This window comes from Hirundo rustica, chromosome 3, assembly GCF_015227805.2.
Source record: "Hirundo rustica isolate bHirRus1 chromosome 3, bHirRus1.pri.v3, whole genome shotgun sequence".
In the NCBI taxonomy this organism is placed as follows: Eukaryota; Metazoa; Chordata; class Aves; order Passeriformes; family Hirundinidae; genus Hirundo; species Hirundo rustica.
Genome location: NC_053452.1, coordinates 7,394,731 through 7,414,201, shown reverse-complemented (window position 1 = coordinate 7,414,201; position 19,471 = coordinate 7,394,731). Strand labels below are relative to the sequence as shown.

The following is a 19,471-nucleotide window of genomic DNA, read 5'->3' as shown; positions in this document are numbered from 1 at the left end:
GGAAGTGTAAAATCAGCACTTGGATTGCTCAGGATATGTAATGGGAAATGTGTGTTAGGAGAAGTGACTGTGGCTAAGGACTGCTCTCCTGTAGCTCTGCGGCTTTGGCAGAGTGGTTGAAGGGTTTGTGAGAGCAGACCAGGGAATGGACAGATCAGCCCCAGGAGGCTGAGTTTTGCTTCTCTTTCCAGAAGGCTGAACCCATTAGTGAATGAAAAGTCTGTGGCCAGAGTGAGTAGTAATAATTGGGGGGGGGGGGGGGGGTTGTTTGGGGTTTTTTTTTTTCCTTCTCTTGAGGTGACTTGTAAGGGTAGGACAAGAGCTGAGGCAGAGCTTGTTGGGACCCTGACAGAGAGGGAGAAGCAGCAAATGGAGTCGGAAAAGTATTGTCCTTTCTGTACCTGAGAAGCTGGACAAGACCATGAAATCAGACCTATGGTCTTGTTGGAGAGTCCATGGTCCAAGGGAACTCCTGGATTGCTCCTGAAGCCCTGGCCAGGCTTTGGGCCCAATCCACGAGGAAGCCGAGCCCGGCTGTTGCCGCACTGGACATTGTGTCAGCCTGTTGCTGGCACCCAATTGTCCAAGCTGGGCCCTGTCCCAGCACAGTCGGAAGCCTCTTTGCCTGCGGGTGGACGCACCCATGGGAATTCCCGGTTGTGGGAGAGGCTGTCCAGTGCTTGGCTGGGACAGGGGGCTCCCAGCTCACAGGCTGTGGCTCTGGAGGATGGTGAAGTCTCAGGGTCCCTGGTGCTGTGTCTCAGTCCCTGCAAGGCCGCTGTCTTTGGTAGCAATGGTGAGGGGCATTGCAGGGCTTTGTTGTTTGAGTTCTTTGCTGCTTTGAGCTCTGGTGGATGAGGCTGGATTCCTGAAGCTGGTGTCTGTGTCTTTGCTGCTGCCCCTGCCCCCTGGCCAAAGAAACCTGCAAGGATTTAAGGTTTTAGGCCTGGTATTCCCTTTGGTGAGCTTCCTCCCAGGCCTGATGTACTCCTGGAACTGCCATGGAGGTGTCCTCCTCTCAGGACTGAGGAGCTGTAGGCTGGGTGCTGCTTCTGTTCTGCCCTGGGAACCCTTGGGAGGGCTTGGTGAGAAGCCTGAAGATGGGCTGGGGAGACATGATCCGGGATATTCCCCCCTCCTGATGTTTGGTACCAGTGCAGTAGGAAAATCCAGGTTTCCATCTAGCTCAGGATTTCTTGGTCAAGGGGCCAAAATTGTGGGAGATGCTGGAATTTGAGGGGGTATTGTGCTAGCTCTGATGTAGAGCTGCCTCCTGTCCTAAAGTAAACAGCACTCGCTGCAACTGGCAGACCTCTGTTTGTTTCCCTCAGAGCATTTAGAGGGCTCTGTAGCTGCTGGGCTGTTCCCAACAGGTGCAAGGTCCTTGTCTGTGCCATGTAATTCATCTTATTTCACTGAGAATTGAAGGAGCCACCTGGAATTTGTGAGCTGATGAAGGGATTTCTGAGCCAAAGTTCCCAAGCTGAACAAGGCTGGCAGCTCTAGTGGACATGCTGATTCCTGGTAATTGTGCCCTTCTGGCTGTGGAGCACCTTGGGTAAGTCTGAAATCTGGGGGAACTCTGTGGCCTTTGCTCATGTAAGTGAATGCATTTATGGCTATTGCACTGCAACGTCAGCTGTGCTGTTGCTGATCTAGAGGAATCAAGTATTTCCCCACCGAGCACAGCCTTTCTCTCTTCTGTCTGTTTCTCAGAGTTTTCAATCGATTGTCCTATTCTTGAAATTCAATGCTCTTCTGAAATCCACAGGGAAGAAGGTGAGATTGTGGTCACAACGCTTAAGCACCTGTGAGAGATGAAGCAGAGGGTACTTTGAAAAGCTCTGCAAAGGAAAATGTCAACTGAACTAAGGACAAGCCTCAAAAATAGTTAAATATTTTTTTCTAATAATGACATAATGTAGAGGGAGGAATGGGATGGATTTGGTATCATTTTAGAGGGAGTTTAGGCAGTACAAACTGCACAAAATTGTATCAACAGAGTGGAAGCAATAAGTTCATTTCCCTCAAATCACAGCTTTGGTTGAGATGATTTTTCTGGACAGTTTTTCAACTTGGATGGGAGTGAAAGTTTCCAAGGTGTGCCCCTTTGTAGCTCAAGCCCCCTGGAAGATAACAAGCTGATGTGGATGTTTTCACTTTCTTCTCAGGGAAGCAGTGGGCTGAAGCTGTTCTTGTCTCTGGCAGTTGTGGGGCACACTTGGATCTCTGCTCCAGCTGTTCTGGTGTGTATGATAGGTGATTTTTCAGGGATGTGATGGGCAGCATTCCAGCCTGGAGCGCTTGTCTGGTGGTGCTCAGGGGTGTAATGGCGTGCCGGGTTCCTCCTCTGCCTCTGTCCCAGGGCAGAGCTGTCCTGCCCTTTCAAGCAGCCCTTCCTTTCCTGGGCAGTTGATCCGTGCTGTACTTGAGGGAGAGATCTTGGTTGTGGCTGTGTCCTGCCTGCCTCGACTGGCAAATGCTGCGGTTGTGGTTGTCGCGTGGCCGTGGGGATCCTGGGGACAGGTAAGAATCCTTCCCCTTGCAGGGGGATCTGTGCCACGCTCAGAGGCTGTGGCCTGCCCCGGGTTCCCAGAGAGCATTTCCCAGGCACTGGGCGCTGCCTGATGAGGCAGGCGAAGGGGAAAAGATCCTGGGGAAGCTCCAAAGTCTCTCCGCATGCTCTTTTTCCCTGCCGAGTACCCTGGGGCGAGTGCAGTGATCCCTGAGGATGAAGAGAGGCTTGGGATGAGGCGAAGAGACTTGGAGACACCATTTTCCCAGAATGACACTTCTGCTGAAAGGTTTGTCTAATGCTTGGTGCTTTTGTCCCCCTGGGCTGAGTTCCCTGTTTTGAATGCAGGATGGACTTCTGGGGCCTTACACCCAAAGGCAAGCCAATGCCTTCTAGTCTGTGGGATCACGTCTTCTGATTTTTTTCTGCTTCCTTTTGGGTGTCAAAACTGGTTGTTGTTTTTGTGCTTTGTACTTAAGGATGCACGGGAGCTCCTTTGACCCTTCCACACGAAGTGGTCCAAGTTCCCTGTAGTTAATTGGATTAGTTGTTGACTGAAGAATAAAATAAAATTCAGCCTGTTGAGTTCTCTGTCGGTACACTAGGAAAATTTGATGCTCTTGTGTGTGTGGGGCTTGGGGTGTGCTCGTGGAGATGTAAAGAAGCACTTGGATGGCTGTGGATGTGTACTGGTCACCAGTGTACAAAGGCCAGAACAAGAGGCCCTGAGCCAAAGCTGAGCTGTTGATGGAACCTTCAATAAAATGTTCTGTTTATGTCCACTTCTTGATGAAAGCCACAGGATGGTTAGTGCTAGGATCTGGGTTATCTGCTCATTAACAAAACAGGGATTGACCTTTCTCTATGGAGAAGCTGCACAAGGCCTTGTGGGGAGGTGCAGGGACAAGGCAGCTCCTGGATTGCTCCTGAAGCCCTGGCCAGGCTTTGGGCCCAATCCACGAGGAAGCCGAGCCCGGCTGTTGCCGCACTGGACGTTGTGTCAGCCTGTTGCTGGCACCCAATTGTCCAAGCTGGGCCCTGTCCCAGCACAGTCGGAAGCCTCTTTGCCTGCGGGTGGATGCACCCGTGGGAATTCCCGGTTGTGGGAAGAGGCTGTCCAGTGCTTGGCTGGGACAGGGGGTTCCCAGCTCACAGGCTGTGGCTCTGGAGGATGGTGAAGTCTCAGGGTCCCTGGTGCTGTGTCTCAGTCCCTGCAAGGCTGCTGTCTTTGGTAGCAATGGTGAGGGGCATTGCAGGGCTTTGTTGTTTGGAGTTCTTTGCTGCTTTGAGCTCTGGTGGATGAGGCTGGATTCCTGAAGCTGCTGTCTGTGTCTTTGCTGCTGCCCCTGCCCCCTGGCCAAACACTTCTACTGTCCAGTACACATCCTGGGACCTGCATGGATGCTGCATGGAATATTTACAGACATTTGATCCTGTGAGTTTTAGATGAAAACCGTGCTTCTTTTTGAATCTTGTAGGAAGGCAGGACTGGAACGTAGCAACTTGGGGGAGTTTTCCCACAGCTGTTTGCATCTGTGCTGTCCTGTCTTTGTTCTTCCTGCACTGTTGGAGGCGGGACTCATTTATTTGGTTTTTTCTTTTCCATGCCTGGGGACATAGGTGATTTAGGCTCAGCCTGAAGGAGTTTCCCAATAGAGTTTGTGATAGTTGCTGTTGGTTTTTTTTCCCCAGAGCTGGTTTATTTAACTTTGCTTTCATGCAATAAGCAGTTGAAAATTAGCTTCTTACAGGAATTGGCAAGAGAATTAGGCAGTGTTACCCTTCTTATTCTGCGGCGCTTGATTCTGCTCCAAGTCCCTCAGTACCTGAGGAGTCCAAGGTGTTCAGGTGTGACAGCGGTTGGAAAAACCTGTTGTGTGTGAGGCAGCCCGTTGGGAATGGTGCTGGGTTCTGGATTTGGAAGGGCTGGGTGGGTGTGGATCATGGGATGTACTGTAGTGAGAGCAGTGTGCTGTGGGGATGGGCAGGGCCCATCTCTTCTGACTGCCAGGGGCATTGGAAGAAAACCTGCTGTGCAGACTGAGCTGATTTGGTGCCTTGGCTCTCCTGTTTCCGTAGTTTTTCCCCAGGAGTGGGAAGGAGAAGCTGTTCCTCTACTTGAGCTAAAAGTCTACCTGGATTTTTGCCCTCCTCCAGAACTGTTGAGTTCTGTTGGTTCTCCTGACTTGGGCCTCTAGAGGGTGGGGGAAGAGGATTTTTGTCTCATTTTGTGCTTCTCTGTTGGTTTCAGCTCCTGCTCAGAAAGTGAATGTAACCTTGTCTTCTCCGAGTCACCGACAAGCACGTGACAAAGAAGGGGACCCAGAAGTTCTCGGGGCCCTGGCAGCGAGAGCAACAGCAAATGGTGTTGGAGAGTTTCTGTGAGCCCCTGTTTGTGAGTCTTGTTTGGGGTTGTCCCTTTGTCCCCTCTGGAGGCGCTCCTTGAGCGTGTTCAGGCTGTGCCACGTCTGTCCCCGGCTGGATGCAGGTGTTTGTCCTTTCCAGGAGAAGCCTTGGGGGAACTTGAGGGCTGCCTCTGCCCTGCTGCTGGCCGTGGAGGCAGAGCTGGAACAGGGCAGCTCTTCTGTTCCTTGGTTCCACAAACTGCCATGTTTCTCTTCCAGGGTGTTCCAGGTGCTGCAAGGCTTTGGTCAAGTGGCTGGGAGACACTGGACCCTTGATGAGCATTGACTGTGCTTGTGGAGGGCCTGGCCACGTGGGCATTCCTGGGAGGAGGAGGTTTGTGAGTGAAATGGCCAATCTGCATGAGACAGGGGGTGAACTCTCTGCCTGGAGGCTGCAGCTGGGCCTTTGAGGGGATGAGAGGCAAATCCTGCAAGGAGCTGGAGCCTCTTCTCCTGCTAACGGCCCTCCCTGACACACCTGGCCCAGCTGTAAAAGTTTCTTTTCCCTTAAGTGTTTCCTTAAGGAATAGTTTCATCCTTTCATATTGCTGTATGACAGCAGATAGTAAGAACCCAGTGGCTGCATAGCTGCTTTTCATTGCAGCCAAATGGTTTGAAATGAAGCCTGTAGGTCTATCTGTGTATGTGTTTGCAAACAGGGTTCTTGCAGTCTTTCACTCTAAGCCACCCCAAAGAGATTTGTAAACAAGAACTGAAGTAGCTCTGACCTTGCAGGGGATGGAAGCACCACCTGTAAAACAACAAGGCTGTGTTTCTTTTATCTCTTTACTCCAAGTGCCCTGGAGTGAGTGCAGTGACCCCTAAAGTTGGAGAGGTGCTTGGGATGACACAAGGAGGCTTTGGAGAAACCATTTTCCAGACTCACACTTGTGTTGAAAGGTTGGTCTAATGTTTGCTACTTTGGCCCATTTGGAAGGTGTTTTCTAGTTTGACTGGATGCCTGAGTTCTCAGGCACTATGTTCTAAGCAAATCAGTGTTTTCTATGACACAGTATCATTTCATGTGACTTGTGCTCATGTTTTATTTCATTTGGTGGAGACGAGTTGGTTTCTGTTTTCATGCCCTGTGTTTAAAGCTGGTGCACCTCTGTTGACCCTTCCACAAGAAGCAGTCCAAGTGCACAGTGGTTTAAGTGGGTGAGCTGTTGTCTGAAGAATAATGTATTAAATCTGTTAGTGTTCCTATTGGCACACTGTGAAAATGCAGTATGGTTGTGGACGCGGGCACGCGCTTCTGGAGGTGTAAAAATAAGCACTAGGATTGCTTTGGAAACACAACAGAAATGTGTGCTAGGAGAAATCACCTGTGGATAAACTGCTGCTCTGTTGTAGCTCTGCGGCAGTGCTGAGTGTTGCAGAGTGGCTTGAAGGGTTTGCGAGAGCCGACCAGGGACTGGAGGAATCGGCTTCAGCAGGGTGAGGAGTGTCTGCTTCTCCTTTTAGGAGTCTGAAACCCACCACTGAGCCCAAAGCCTGTGGCCATAATTAATAGTAAGGATTGTGCCTTTCTCTCTCCAGGTCCCTGGCACATGCCGGACAAGAACTGACACAGAATTTCTTGGGACCCTGGCAGAGAGAGAGAGAAGCAGCAAACGGTTAAGAAAGGATCTGGATGGGAAAACAGCTTGTTTTCCATGAAACCCTCATGTGGAACATCTGAACAAAGAGGATGGGATGAGACTTCTTGGAACCTAGAAGTAAGTTGATGTGAGTATTTTTGATAGCAGCAGAGCATCTGGAAGCACTTGGCAGAAGACTCTGCAAGGTAAGTGCAGAGCTGAATGATACAAGGAGGAAAACATCTGGGGCTGTGTTTGGATTTCTCAAGGCCTTGTAGATTCCTCTCTCCAACCGCCACTTGTCAGTCGAGCTGGATCAATATCCTTCAGCAGACCATCAGTGTCTGGTGTTCCTGGCGTTTTAGTAGCTTGAGTTTTGCCCAAGGAAGAGCATCCTGGTCTTGCTCTGGTGTTGAGACAGCTTAGTGCCCTTTTGGACCTTCTTCAAGGAGTAGGAGGAGCCTGGATTTGTGTTTCTTGGATTGTCTTGACCTTCAAGACAAGGACTAAAGGGGAGTGCCAAGGCAGCAGGGGCTGCTCTGGAAGTCAGGAGTGGTTGGGCTCTTCTGTCCTGGTTCTGCTTAAGAGATGGCTCAGGGCTGCTGAAATGCTGAGGGCTGGACAACAGGCCTTTGAGCCAAAGCTGAGCTCTTGCTGGAACCTTCCAGCCTAATGCTGTGTTTGTACGCATTCATGAACAAAGTCCACAGGATGGTTAGTGTTAGGGCCTAGGTATCTGCTCACTAACAAAACAGGGATTGACCTTTCTGTAACTGAGAAGCTGGACAAAGCCACAAAATCAGACCTCTTGCCTTGCTGGCAGCTCCTGGGTTGTTCCCTGAGCCCTGGCCAGGCTTTGGGCCCAATCCACGAGGAAGCCGAGCCCGGCTGTTGCCGCACTGGACGTTGTGTCAGCCTGTTGCTGGCACCCAATTGTCCAAGCTGGGCCCTGTCCCAGCACAGTCGGAAGCCTCTTTGCCTGTGGGTGGACGCACCCATGGGAATTCCCAGTTGTGGGAGAGGTTCTCCAGTGCTTGGCTGGGACAGGGGGTTCCCAGCTCGCAGGCTGTGGCTCTGGAGGATGGTGCAGCCTTAGGCTGTGACAGGTGCTGTATCTTAATCACTGTAGGCAATTGGCCAAAGCCAGGCACCCATGCAAGTTGTTCCCTCGTTCTCTGCTGCTCTAGTTGACCTAAGGAGGGGGGCGGGGGCGGAAATTTAATGAGGGGTTCATAAGTTAGAACTGGGAGAAAAACACTCTAAGGGCAAGACAGGTTCAAATTTAGAGGTGTAAAGTTTATTAGTCATTAACAGAGTCAGAGAATGATAGTGTGAAGTAAATTAAGCCTTTAAAACACCTTGGATTTTTTTCCCCTCCCAGCCCCTTCCTCTTTCCTACTGACAGGGCATGGGGGTTTTGGTCAGTTCATTATTTGAGGGTTTTTTTCTGTTTGCTCAGGGAGAGGAGTTTTTTCTTTGGTATGCTTTAGGGTCCCTCCTGCAGGCCAAGAGCCTTTCCAGAGCTGTTGTGTCATGGGTTCCTCATGCCCAGGGTGCAGTTTTTTAGGGCTTGGTTGCTCTAGTTGGGAAGCAAGGCTTCTCTTTATCTCTAGAAGCAGGGGCCCTCTCTCTCTCTTCCTAGTCAGGTCTCCCACTGGATCAAAGCACTCTCTGGCTTCCACCCCCTCTGGCATGAGTGCTTCCCCCACGGGCTGTGAGTGGATCTCTGCATCCTCTGTGGACTTGATGTAAACTGCCAGGGCCACAACTTGTTTCATCACAGTCCTCGCTACAGCTTGCAGAGGAATCTCAGCTGTGATGAGCACTTTGGAACATTTCTTCCCACTTTTTTCCATTAACCTTGGTGCCGCCACGTTGTTTTCCAGCACATTCTCACTTCCTCCTCTCCTGTGACTAGAAGAAAAGCTGCTGCTCATAGGTGCTACTGCTAGAAGGTTTCGGCAGTTTAAAGATCCCTGCAGGCTCCCCCAGCAGCAAGGAGGTTGATCTCGTTTAGGCTCCGTGTCGGGGAGTCACTCGCCGTGTTTTTGCCGCAGCCATCGGGCGGGTGGCAGCGGCCACTGTCGGGGGCTCCTTTTCAGGAGCTTAAATTCCCCGGCATTCAGGTGGTTTTAGAGTTCTGGCCCTCTGCAAAGCTCTGTGCCAAACGCAGGAAAAGACGGAGTCTTCAAGGTTACATGCTTCGTTTATTAGTTCTTATCTTACAATTTTCTCAGTGTCCAAAAGGTGTTTGCCGCGGCTCGGACATCTGGTGACTCCCCCTGTCTCTGGGCTGTCCTTATCTTTTATACTAATTGCTACGTATTCTTTATTTACTATTTATTACCAATGTCTATCACTATTACTAAAAAGGTCATCTTTACTCTGACCCAATCCTCACTAACTACTTTGTGCCAACGTCACTGCAGAAATGGAGTGAGGGAACAAGAAGGAAGAAGAAAGAGACAACGCCTTAAATTCTCCATCTTGCCCCATTCACTTCAATGCCAAGAATCCCAAACTCACTGTTTTTTCACCCTGTGATATACTAAACTACTATTTTTACACTCTTGTGGCCTGCAATGCTTCCTGCAGTGCAAGAAGCCTCTCCCATGGACTGAAATCAAATCCAGTGTCTCTCTGAGCTCTGGGCTCTGGGCTGGGGTCCCAGACCCCCCTGCCCAGGTCCCTGACCCTCCAGGGCAACCAAAGGAATGCCCTGGACTCCAACAGGCCACCAGGGCCCTGGTGCTGTTTAAGGCCTCTCCTGGTGCGTGTTGCCGGAGGAGAGAAGCTGCCGCTGCCAGCCCTGCCCTCCTGCCTGGGGCACGGCTGGCCGCAGGGCCGGGCAGGCCGGCTTTGCCGCGGCCACACCGAGCTGGCGGTGGCCGCAGTGGCGCCTTGCCCTGTGCCGCGCCAGGATGGGCCCTGGCACAACGCCTCCCAACCCCTGGAACAAACTGCCCGTGGGCTGCTTTGATGTTCTTTGTCAACGGGACCATGAGGCCTTACCCACCTTTCTAATTGGGCTGGCGGCACGCCCATCTTCAGCAGTTTTTTGTGACATGTTTTATCCTTCTCTTAGCCTTCCAGGGGAGAGGGAGACTGATGCCTTCTGATAATGGCCCAGCCATTAAAAGCAGGTGAGGCAGTGTTTCTTACCTCTTTCACCACTCCTCTATCCTCTAGGGGAGCATTTTAAGGTTGGCCTGGAACTGTTGGATCTGCCCTGGACAGCAGGCAAGCATGGACTCTTTGCTTCTGCTGGGCTCTGGACCCCCTCCCCCCGGGAAACCGTGGTTCCACCTACCTAGAAGCCTGCAAGGAACGGAGTTCCTATTAAGGCTAAGTTGCCAATGGTGAGGCAGGAAATAGTTGTTGGTAAGGTTTTTTTGTAATCCTCCTACTTTTGGGATGTCTTGTTGTCCATGAAGGTTGTGGATGATGGAGCCTGAGCACAGGAATAGTATGGCTTTGAAGAATGCATGAGTTGAAATATGGAGGAAGGCTAGTTGTGGGAGGTTGAGTCCGATGGTGACTATTATGAGGCCAAGTTGGGTTGAGGTGGAAAAGACAATGATTTTGTTGATGTCGTTTTGGGTGAGGGCGCATGTAGCGGCAAATAGCGTGGAAAGAGCTCCAAGGCACAGGCACAGAGTGAGGGCGGTTTGGTTAGTGTTAAATATAGGGTGGGTTTGGATAAGGAGGAAGATTCCGGCCACTACTATCATGCTGGAGTGGAGTAGAGCAGAGACGGGGGTTGGGCCTTCTATGGTGGCTGGGAGTCACGGGTGGAGGCCGAATTGGGCGGATTTGCCTGTTGCTGCCAGAAGGAGTCCCAGGAGGGGGAGCGTGGGTGTTTGGGAAGGGGAGGAGAGTTGCTGGATTTCTCAGGGCTTTGAGGTGTAGGCTAGTCATGCTATGCAGAGAATAAGTCCAATGTCGCCAACTGGGTGGTAGAGGATGGCTTGGAGGGCGGCGGTATTAGCTTCTGCTCGGCCATGTCATCAGCTGATCAGAAGGAAGGATATAATGCCCCCTCCTTCTCAGCCGATGAGTAGCACTAAGAGGTTGTTGGTGACAATTAGGATTAGTATAGCGATAAGGAATAAGAGGAGGTAGGAGAAGAATTTTGTGATGTATGGATCTGAGGCTATGTATCATGTTGCAAACTGTAGGCTAGACCAGGATACGAATAGGGCGATGGGGAAGACTGTGAGGGAGTAGAAGTCTATCTTTAGGCTGATTGGGCTTTTGAAGGTGATGATGAATTTTCATTCTCAGAGGGAAATGAGACTTTCTGTCCCTGTGTAGATGTGGATTGCTATCGGGATTAGGCTGATGAGGAAGGAGGTTTTTCCTGTATTTGTGATGGTGGCTGGGCTGTTATTAAGGTTGGGTGATAGGAGTGGGAGGATCATGGGGGTGGATAGGGTTATTAGGGTTAGTAGTAGGAGGGTGTTTAGGACTAATGGCAGGTCCGTTACTTTCACCTGGATTTGCATGGGGATGAGTGGCTCCTAAGGCCATTGGAGTACTGTTCTCCTTTGAAAGGAAGGGGGCTGAGGTTTTAGACTCAGATGCAAGAATTAGCAGTTGTTGTTGGTTAAACCTCCCCTTGGCAGGTAAGAAGGTTTTAACTTCTCTTTTTAGAATCACCGTCTAATGTTTTGGTTCAACTATACTTGCATATAGGGGTGCCGGAGATGAGTTCAGGCTTGAAGATGAGGAGAATGATGGGGAATATGTTTAGGGCTCTGAGGAGATGTTCTCATGTGATGTGGGATGGAAGAGTGCCTTGTTGTGTCATTGTTAGTATGTCTAAAGTGTATGAGGCGGTGAGGAGGATTGCGGCCCCTGTGAGGAGGTTTGTGAGCGAAGATCAGTTGAACGAGGTGATGATGATGGCTTTTTTTTTTCCCTTTTTATTTGGCTTTTGCAATGCAAACCTAATTTCGAAGCTATAAAAAGCAAAATTTGCATCCTCTTTATTATTAGAGGAGCCAGATTCAACTGGTTTTTTTGTTATAGCCTTCCAAAATTCTGGGGAGCTTATTTGCTCTAATGGTAAGTGCGGAAACTGAGAAAACAACCACAGAGTTAATTTTTTCAGCTGTTTCTTTGAATAATGGGTCTTGCCATCATCCAAGGCATATGAAATATGGTAATAGACTCTTTTGTGAGACACAGACAGCCTAGCACCCATTTTTGGCTCAGATTTTGAGTTTCTGTGTCCTCTTTATTGTGACTGAGAAACTGAAAGGAAAAAAAGCTTGCTGGAGAGAAAAAAAAGCCAAAAGGGGAAACAGTTTCCTTTTCCACGCCCCCAGGCTGCCGAAAGAAGCGTGCTCTTAAAGCACTTGGAAGGTTCACTCTGAAAGCAAGAACCTTTTTCCCTGAGGAGCACCGCCTCTGAAAAAGGTTTTCCCTTAGAAAACCGAAAGTGGTAGTCGCCAAAATTCCAGCGTTCTTTTCCTTTCTTTCCCAATCACTCCTTTTGCCAGAGACTGACCCTTTTTGGTGCAAAAAGAGCTTCCAGTCTCAGTTCCCAGGGTCATATTTCCACAAACACATGTTCACCTTCTCTGGGAGCAGCTTGCCATTCAGGGGGCTTCTTCGCAGCACTCCGATGGGTTTTTTGAGTTTAAAGGAGAAAACTGTCCCCTGGCCTGTAGAATCCTGTGTTTCGGAGACTCCACAGCGAACGCCAGCCTGATGGGTCTGTCTCTGCATGGGTGGGCTATGTTTCGTGACTAACGTAGCCACGTGAGATTCCTGGACCACGTGCTCCCCAAGTGGTTCTTCCAGCTTTTTGGGAACCTGTTGTGGCTTGGAGCATGTTGCGCGCCAGTTGTAGAATTTCTCCACGAGACTAGACGACCACCAATGGCAAAAGTGAAAGAGTCTGCTCTCTGGCACCAGGTGGGATTTTCCAGCTTTGATTCTCAAGTCCTGCCTGCTTTGCTGGAGACCTTTCCTGATGACTGGCCAATGCCAGAGAGAGCTGGCCCCTCCCCCGTCAGGGCTTTTTCCCCAGGGGGCAGGGCCCAGAGGCACCACCCAGTAAGGGAGAAGCGGCAGGGGACCAGAGTTAGGTTCCATTTCAGTGGGGGGGAGACGGGCACTGCTGGGAAAGGACAAATGGAAAAAAATTTTACAAATCCGATGCAATAGAAACCCAGTGAATGCATTACAACAAACTATGATTACTGTTGTGATAAAAATTAGTTTGCGATTGCGGGTTCTTGTTCCAGGTGATTTTGGCTTGCTATGAGTATTAGAGGAAGGAGTCAGCACTATAGGACTAGTGGGGGGGGGGGGGGGGGGGGGGGGGGGGGAGGGAGGGGTGGAGATTTGATCAATGGAGGTTCAAGGGGTTAGGTTAGGTTCCACCTACCTAGAGCGACCTAGAACCGCGGTTCTAGATAGTACCTAGAACCGCGGTTCTAGATGGTACCTAGAACCGCGGTTCTAGATAGTGCCTAGACCTGGTCCCTTGGGCTGGACCCCCCCCAGTTCGAGGGAAAACCCAGACTGGCTTTCTCCTGGAAACTGGAATGGAGTCAGCAAAGGGGAAAAGAAAACCAAGGCTGCATTGCTCACGGAGTCTGGATTGGTGTCACCTGCATGGAGGGAAAATCTGGACTCTACTCTGGGCAGTGAGTCCAGTCTGTGTAGAATGCAAGTGCATAATTCAGGACTGATCCAATCCCACTGAAGAAGATTTTCCATCCAATTTGGTGAGAATGGGCCTCAAGTTGTGATTTGCATCCACAGCTCCCCAGTGTGGACTTTTCCTGTGTAACGCTGGCATCAGGGGCAGAGAAATGCTCTTGGAAATGAAATTCAAAGGCAGCATCTGAGACAATGGCCTTTCAATCTGGGGTTCAAATTTCTATGAAATAACTTCAGTGCTATCTGTTACAGAATAACTGAAATCAAATGGAGACAAGCAGATCAACATGGTATTGATTTCTTCTGGGGAGGATGTTCTACACTAATGATCTCTTTTCCTCATTTACTGAAGCTATCTCTGTGTTATCCCTACCTCTTGCTGAACCTGCACCCCAACTTTGCAATATGTGCCACGGGTGGATTAATTGAAGACAATTTTAGGGAATAAAGAATTCTTCTGAAGCACATCTCCACCTTTGATTTCCTCTGAAAACAGACCATGAACAGAAACATACTGAATCTGCATGTGGTCTGTGTATTATTTCTAAATCATTGATTCTCAAGTGGTGCTTTCTGTTTTGTTTCCAGATTGAAAATGGAGTTGCTGAGATAAGTTTTAACAGTAAGAAAGCAGCAAGTTCTCTAGGGTATGACAGTCTGTGAGCACTGGACGGGTCCTATTTCTATATTGTGGCATCAGTGGTGGAGTCTATGGGTAAGTTGCTCTTGAATTGAAATTTGTCTTGACGCTTCTGCAAATGTGAATAGAACTAGAAAAGAAAGTTATGACCACACTGAAATGCAGCATCACATCGATGAGTTCAGCTGACAGTGTGAAGTGTTTTTATATCCACAAAGCTTTACTGAACTTAAGTTTGCACTCCTGAGCTGTGAGTTTACTTTCAAAGGTGTGCTGTTGCTGAAGAACAGACCCAATTCACGTTCTGCTATTTTTCCTGTCCTAAAACAGCATTTTAGTTGCTCTGCCGCAGTTCAGTGAGGAAATATGCTAATGAAATATTCAAATGAAAGAATGATGTGGTGCTGCATCTTGTTTATCTGACATTAAAATCTAGGGCTGCAGCTATAACTCCTGATTGCCTTTTTGTATGAGTGATTTAGTGCTCAAACTAAGTTCAGCAATCAGAATTAAAAAACAAACGAACAAAAACACACAAGAAAAGAGGAAAAAAAGAGAGGCTGCATTAGGAGAACATTTCCTCTCTGGAAAAACTAGAGACCTTTACTTAGGGCTGTTCCTTTTGCCAGCATCCTAAATGCTCCTAGATTCCTTAAAAAAGTAAATTCCAGTATCATCTACCTTGAGACGTGGAAGACCAGGAAATTACACGTCTTAAATATCCACCGGGAACTGAATAGTTTTCCTGGGACGCAGAGTGCTGTGTCTAGCTCTGGGGCCTCTGACATGAGAAGGACATGAACCTGCTGAAATGACTCCAGAGGAGAAATAAGGGCTAAAGAACCTCTCCTATAAAGGCATGCTGGGAGGGCTGGGGTTTTTCAGCCTGGAAAAAAGGCTTTGGCAACACTTAGAGCATCCTTCCTGTGCTGAAAGGGGATTATAAGAAGGCTGGAAAAAAATATATACAAGACCTTGGAATGATAGGACACAGGAGAATGGCCTTAAATGGAAAGAGGGCAGGTTTGTGTTACAGAACAGGTACAAATGCTGTACTGTGAGGGTGGCAAGGCAGTGAGAGGGGTTTTCCAGAGAAGTTGTGGATGCCCCATCCCTGGCAGTGTTCAATGTCAGGTTAGATGAGGCTTTGAGCAACCTGGTCTAGTGGCAGGTGCCGCGACCACCAAAGGGAGGGGCTTGATGAGCCTCAAGGTGCATGAGTGGAGTGCATTCAATGCCATGTTCTCTAGGCCAGGTGTTGATAAGGCTGTTCTTGAAGTGGGTCCCATTGTCTGACTCGATTCTCTCCAGGTTGCCATGTCTCCACAGGATTTGCTTTTCAAGGCCCACCATGGTGTTCCGGGCAGTAGCGTGGGGCACAGGGTGGGTCTCTAACCATCCTGTGGTGGCTTCCACCATGGTCAGCACATAGCGCTGGCCTTGGCGGGTTTGGGGAAGGGTGATGTAGTCAATCTGCCAGGCTTCCCCGTACTTATACTTGGACCTTTGCCCGCCATACCATAGCGGCTTTGCCCGCTTGGCCTGCTTGATGGCAGCACACGTCTCACAGTCATGGATAACCTGAGAAATACTGTCCATGGTTAGATCCAGCCCTCGGTCTTGTGCCCACTTATAGGTGGCATCCCTGCCCTGATGACCTGAGGCATCATGGGCCCATGGAGCTAGGAACAACTCTCCCTTGTGTTGCCAATCTGAGTCTATCTTGGACACCTCTATCTTTGCAGCCTGACCTACCTGTTTGTTGTTCTGGTGCTCCTCGTTAGCCCGACTCTTGGGGACATGGGCATCTACATGGTGGACTTTCACAGGTAGCTTTTCTACCCGACTGGCAGTGCCCTACCATTCACCGGCAGCCCAGATTGGTTTCCCCCTACACTGCCAGTTGGCCTTTTTCCACCTTTCCAGCAACGCCCACAGAGAATTGGCGAATGCCAATCAGTGTATCCGTGACTTGGCGTAGAGGCAGAGCTTTGGTCCCTTCTGTCTTTCAGCAATGTCCGGGGCTAGTTGAACAGCTTTGGGTTCAGTTAGTTGACTCGATTCACCCTCTCTTTCAGTGGCTTGTGCAACTTGCAGTGTGAGGCTTTATACAGCTGCTTTTTACTTCTGGTTTCTCCTTAGGATGCGGCAGGAACTATTAGTGAAAAGAGCATAGCATGTTTCTTCGGCTGGCATTTGGTTATATGGTGGAGCTGCTTTAGCATGTGTCACTTGTTCCTGCTCCTCTCCATCCGTGAGATGAAAGTTTTGACTTTCTGGCCAGTTGGTAATTACTTCTAAAATCTCAGGGCGATTCGGGTTTCCAATACGGGTGCGCTGAGTAATGAGGGCAAGCCATTTGCTCCATGTGGCGTCGGTGGCATGATGGGTAGAGGGAACCTTTCCTTTAAACATCCACCCCAGCACTGGTAGTCGGGCTGCCAGGAGGAGTTGTGCTTGTGTGCCAGTCACCTCTGAGGCGGCTTGAACTCTTTCCTAGGTGGCCAAGATTTCCTTCTCTGTTGGAGTGTAGTTGGCTTTGGACCCTCTGTAACTTGGGCTCTAGAATCCCCAGGCACCTTCTGCCAAAGGCTCTAGGACAGGCCATTGTTCCCAGCTGTAGAGTAGAGCACATTCTTTGCCTCTGGTCTTATCCTGACTGGGTCAAAGGCTACCACACGAGCGACCTCCTGCTTGATCTGGGCAAAGGCTTGTTGCTGTTCAGGGCCCCAGTGGAAATCATTCTTCTTGCGGGTGACCAGGTAGAGAGGGCTCACAATCTGTTTGTACTCTGGGATGTGCCTTCTCCAAAAACCTATGGCGCCTAGGAGAGCTTGTGTTTCCTTCTTGCTGGTCTGTGGAGATGTTGCAGTGGTCTTATTGATGACCTTGGTGGGTATCTGACGCTGTCCGTCTTGCCACTTTCCTTTCAGGAACTGGATCTCTTGGGCAGGTCCCTTGACTTTGCTCTTCTTGATGGCAAAACCGGCTTCCAGGAGAATGTGGTTGATCTTCTCTCCTTTCTCAAACCCTTCCGTTGCTGTGTTCCCCGACACAATGATGTCATTGATGTACTGTAGATGTTCCGGAGCCTCACCCTTTCCCAGGGCAGCTTGGATGAGTCTAGGGCAGATGGTGGGGCTTTGTTTCCACCTCTGGGGCAATCGGTTTTAGGTGTACTGCACACCCCTCCATCCTCCAGGGGGGCGTTTTCTGATTATGGGCCAATGGGGCCCACCAGTGACATGACGCATTCCATCATCCCATTGTGAGATGCTCCAGCCAGTGCAGGAGGAGCCAACTGTTCCTAGCTAGATCAAAACTAGGACTGAAGAACATAAGGTATCCAGTTTTTCCACTGTATTCCGATAGGAAGAGCGGACCCATCTCATCACCACTGGACTTTCTACAGGACCATCTGTACTCCCCAGGACCACATCTGTTACTCCGGGAGGAGTTATTTGGACTGCTTGCAACACCCTGACCATCAGGGTGCCAGGTCATATCCCTGACTCTGTCGGGGTTTTCTAGGAATTTTGGTTGATACCTTGCTTGGCTTTTTAATACTACTATATTTCTCTTTTTTTTTTTTCTTTTTTTTTTTTCTTTTGGTTTTTTTTTGTTTTGTTTTGTTTTAATGAAAAAAAAAAAAACCCTTTCCTAGTAAAGAACTGTTACTCCTATTCCCAAATCTTTGCCTGAAAGCCTCTAATTGCAAAATCATAATAATTTAGAGGGAAGGGGGCTTACATTCTCTTCCATTCCAAGGGAGGCTCTAGCTCTCCTTAGCAGACAAGTGTCTTTCCAAACCAAGACACTGAATAATTCTGTCCTTTATGAGGGAGTTATGACCACCTATTAAAACAAACAAAAAACCGCTGAAGCTGATGTTTCTATTTGCACTTGATTCTTCTTTGGGGGAAAAAAAGGACCTGGTTTCATGACAGATGTGGATATCTGCTCTGGGGGCCAGGACAGCTGCATGTCAGGGATGTGATGGGTAATGGGCACCACTGGTTGATGCTGTGTTCTTGCCTACCTGGACTGGTCAATGCTGCTGCTGCTGCTGCTGGGGTTTGAATATTGCCACGGAGCTTCTGTGGACACGGAACAGTCCTTGCCCTTGCAGGTGGATCTGTGCCTCCCCTGGAGGCTCTGATTTGCCCTGGATTGGTGGAGAGAGAAGATGCCAGGGAAGCCACAAAGCCTCCACTTGCTCCTTTTTTTGCCAAGTACCCTGGAGTGAGTGCAGTAACCCTGAGGATGGAGAAGGCCTTGGGATGAGGCCAAGAGACCTGGGGAAAGCATTTTGCAGAATGACACTTGTGTGGAAAGGTTTGTCTAATACTTGGTGGTTTTGTTCATATTGCGTGTGTTTTCTTTTTTGAATGAATATTTGAGTTCTGGGGCACTGCATTCAAAGGCAAGCAGATCTTTCCTAGTGCACAATATCCTTCTTCTAATTATTTTCTCTTTGATTTTGTGGGGCAAAATTGGGTTTTGGTTTCATCCTCTGTACATAAGGGCACAGGAACTGCACTGACTCTTCCACACCAAGAGTTCCACGTGCACACTGGGTAATTGGAGTAGGTGATTTAGGCTCTGCCCAAAGGAGTTTTAAAGAGAGGCACTGTTGGATTTCCCAGAGGCAGTTGAGTTAATTTTTGTGTTGTGTACTAAACAGTTGAACTTTTTTTTTTTTTCCTTCCAGAATGCTGCTGTGCAACCCACCTGGGTGCTTGGCACGTCCTAGGTTTTTTCCCCTCTCTTGTCACATCAGAACCCCCTGGCATCCTCAGGTCCAGAGGAACTTTGAGAAAAAGGATTCCCAGTGAGACAAGCAAGGTAATGTTTTTGTTATGGATTTGCTTGGAAAATTCTGCAAGAAAATAATTTCCACCTGTGTTTGGGTTTTTTGTTTGGTTTATTTTTCTTTTGTTTTGCTCGGTGGTGTTTTTTAGGGGGTTTTTTTGTTGTTGTTGTTGTTGGTTTTAGTTTTGGTTTTGTGTGAGTTTTGTTTGGTTTTTCACAAAACCAAACTCTGAAGCAAGCCACCTCTGGGAAACCCAACTGCAGCTGTCCCTGAAACTCCAGTGGGAGTCTCTTCCAGGCTGAGCTGAAATGCCCTGTGTCCCTGAGAAAAAGTGTCACTTAGCATGGGGTACGACTGACTTGAGGCCTTAGTTGCACAGCGGTGCTGCTCCTCTAGGGATGTGCACTATGGCTGAGGAGGGGTGGGTATGGAAGAAGGAGGAAAACAGCCCAGCCTTTCACAAGCTTTTCAGAGTCTGCACTGGGGCTGGAGGCGCTTCCCTCCTCTGCTTTGCATGGATTTTATCTGCTCCCCTCCTCTCCCCCAGGTCAAAGTTCCCAGCACATGGGGGCTGTTTGGCTCCCTCTGGCCTCAGCCCTGTGGCACGGGAGCAGTCTCCCTGTGTGGGTGCAAGAACACGTCCTCTGCTTTCTGCAGTGTCCTTCCCTTGCCCCCTTGGAGCCTTTAGACCATGCTGCCGTGCAGAGCACAGAAAGAGTTTGGTGTGGTCATGGCCATGCCCGGTCCTGGCTGTGGTCTTGAGGAACTGTCTCTGTCACAAAGTCAGGGTGCTTCTGACGGTGTCCCCACCCTGGCTGTGGCCGCCTGAGCGTGCAGGTACTG

At 49.4% G+C, this 19,471-nt stretch overlaps 1 long non-coding RNA gene across 6 annotated transcripts; it reads left to right on the top strand.

The window, feature by feature from the left end:
* The first annotated feature begins 568 nt into the window (after nt 1–568).
* On the top strand, nt 569–18,661 carry LOC120749879 (uncharacterized). Of its 6 annotated transcripts, none has more exons than XR_005699811.2 (11): nt 569–1,558; nt 2,172–2,246; nt 2,366–2,526; nt 2,701–2,804; nt 4,767–4,910; nt 5,140–5,254; nt 5,717–5,820; nt 6,274–6,357; nt 6,460–6,638; nt 13,764–13,890; nt 18,527–18,661. It is a non-coding gene; the product is annotated as an uncharacterized LOC120749879 (long non-coding RNA). The 6 variants fall into 6 exon arrangements; XR_005699812.2 differs by lacking the exon at nt 18,527–18,661 and adding an exon at nt 14,574–14,673 and having other exon boundaries at nt 2,413–2,526; XR_005699815.2 differs by lacking the exon at nt 18,527–18,661 and adding an exon at nt 14,574–14,673 and having other exon boundaries at nt 4,767–4,896.
* The last annotated feature ends 810 nt before the right edge of the window (nt 18,662–19,471 follow it).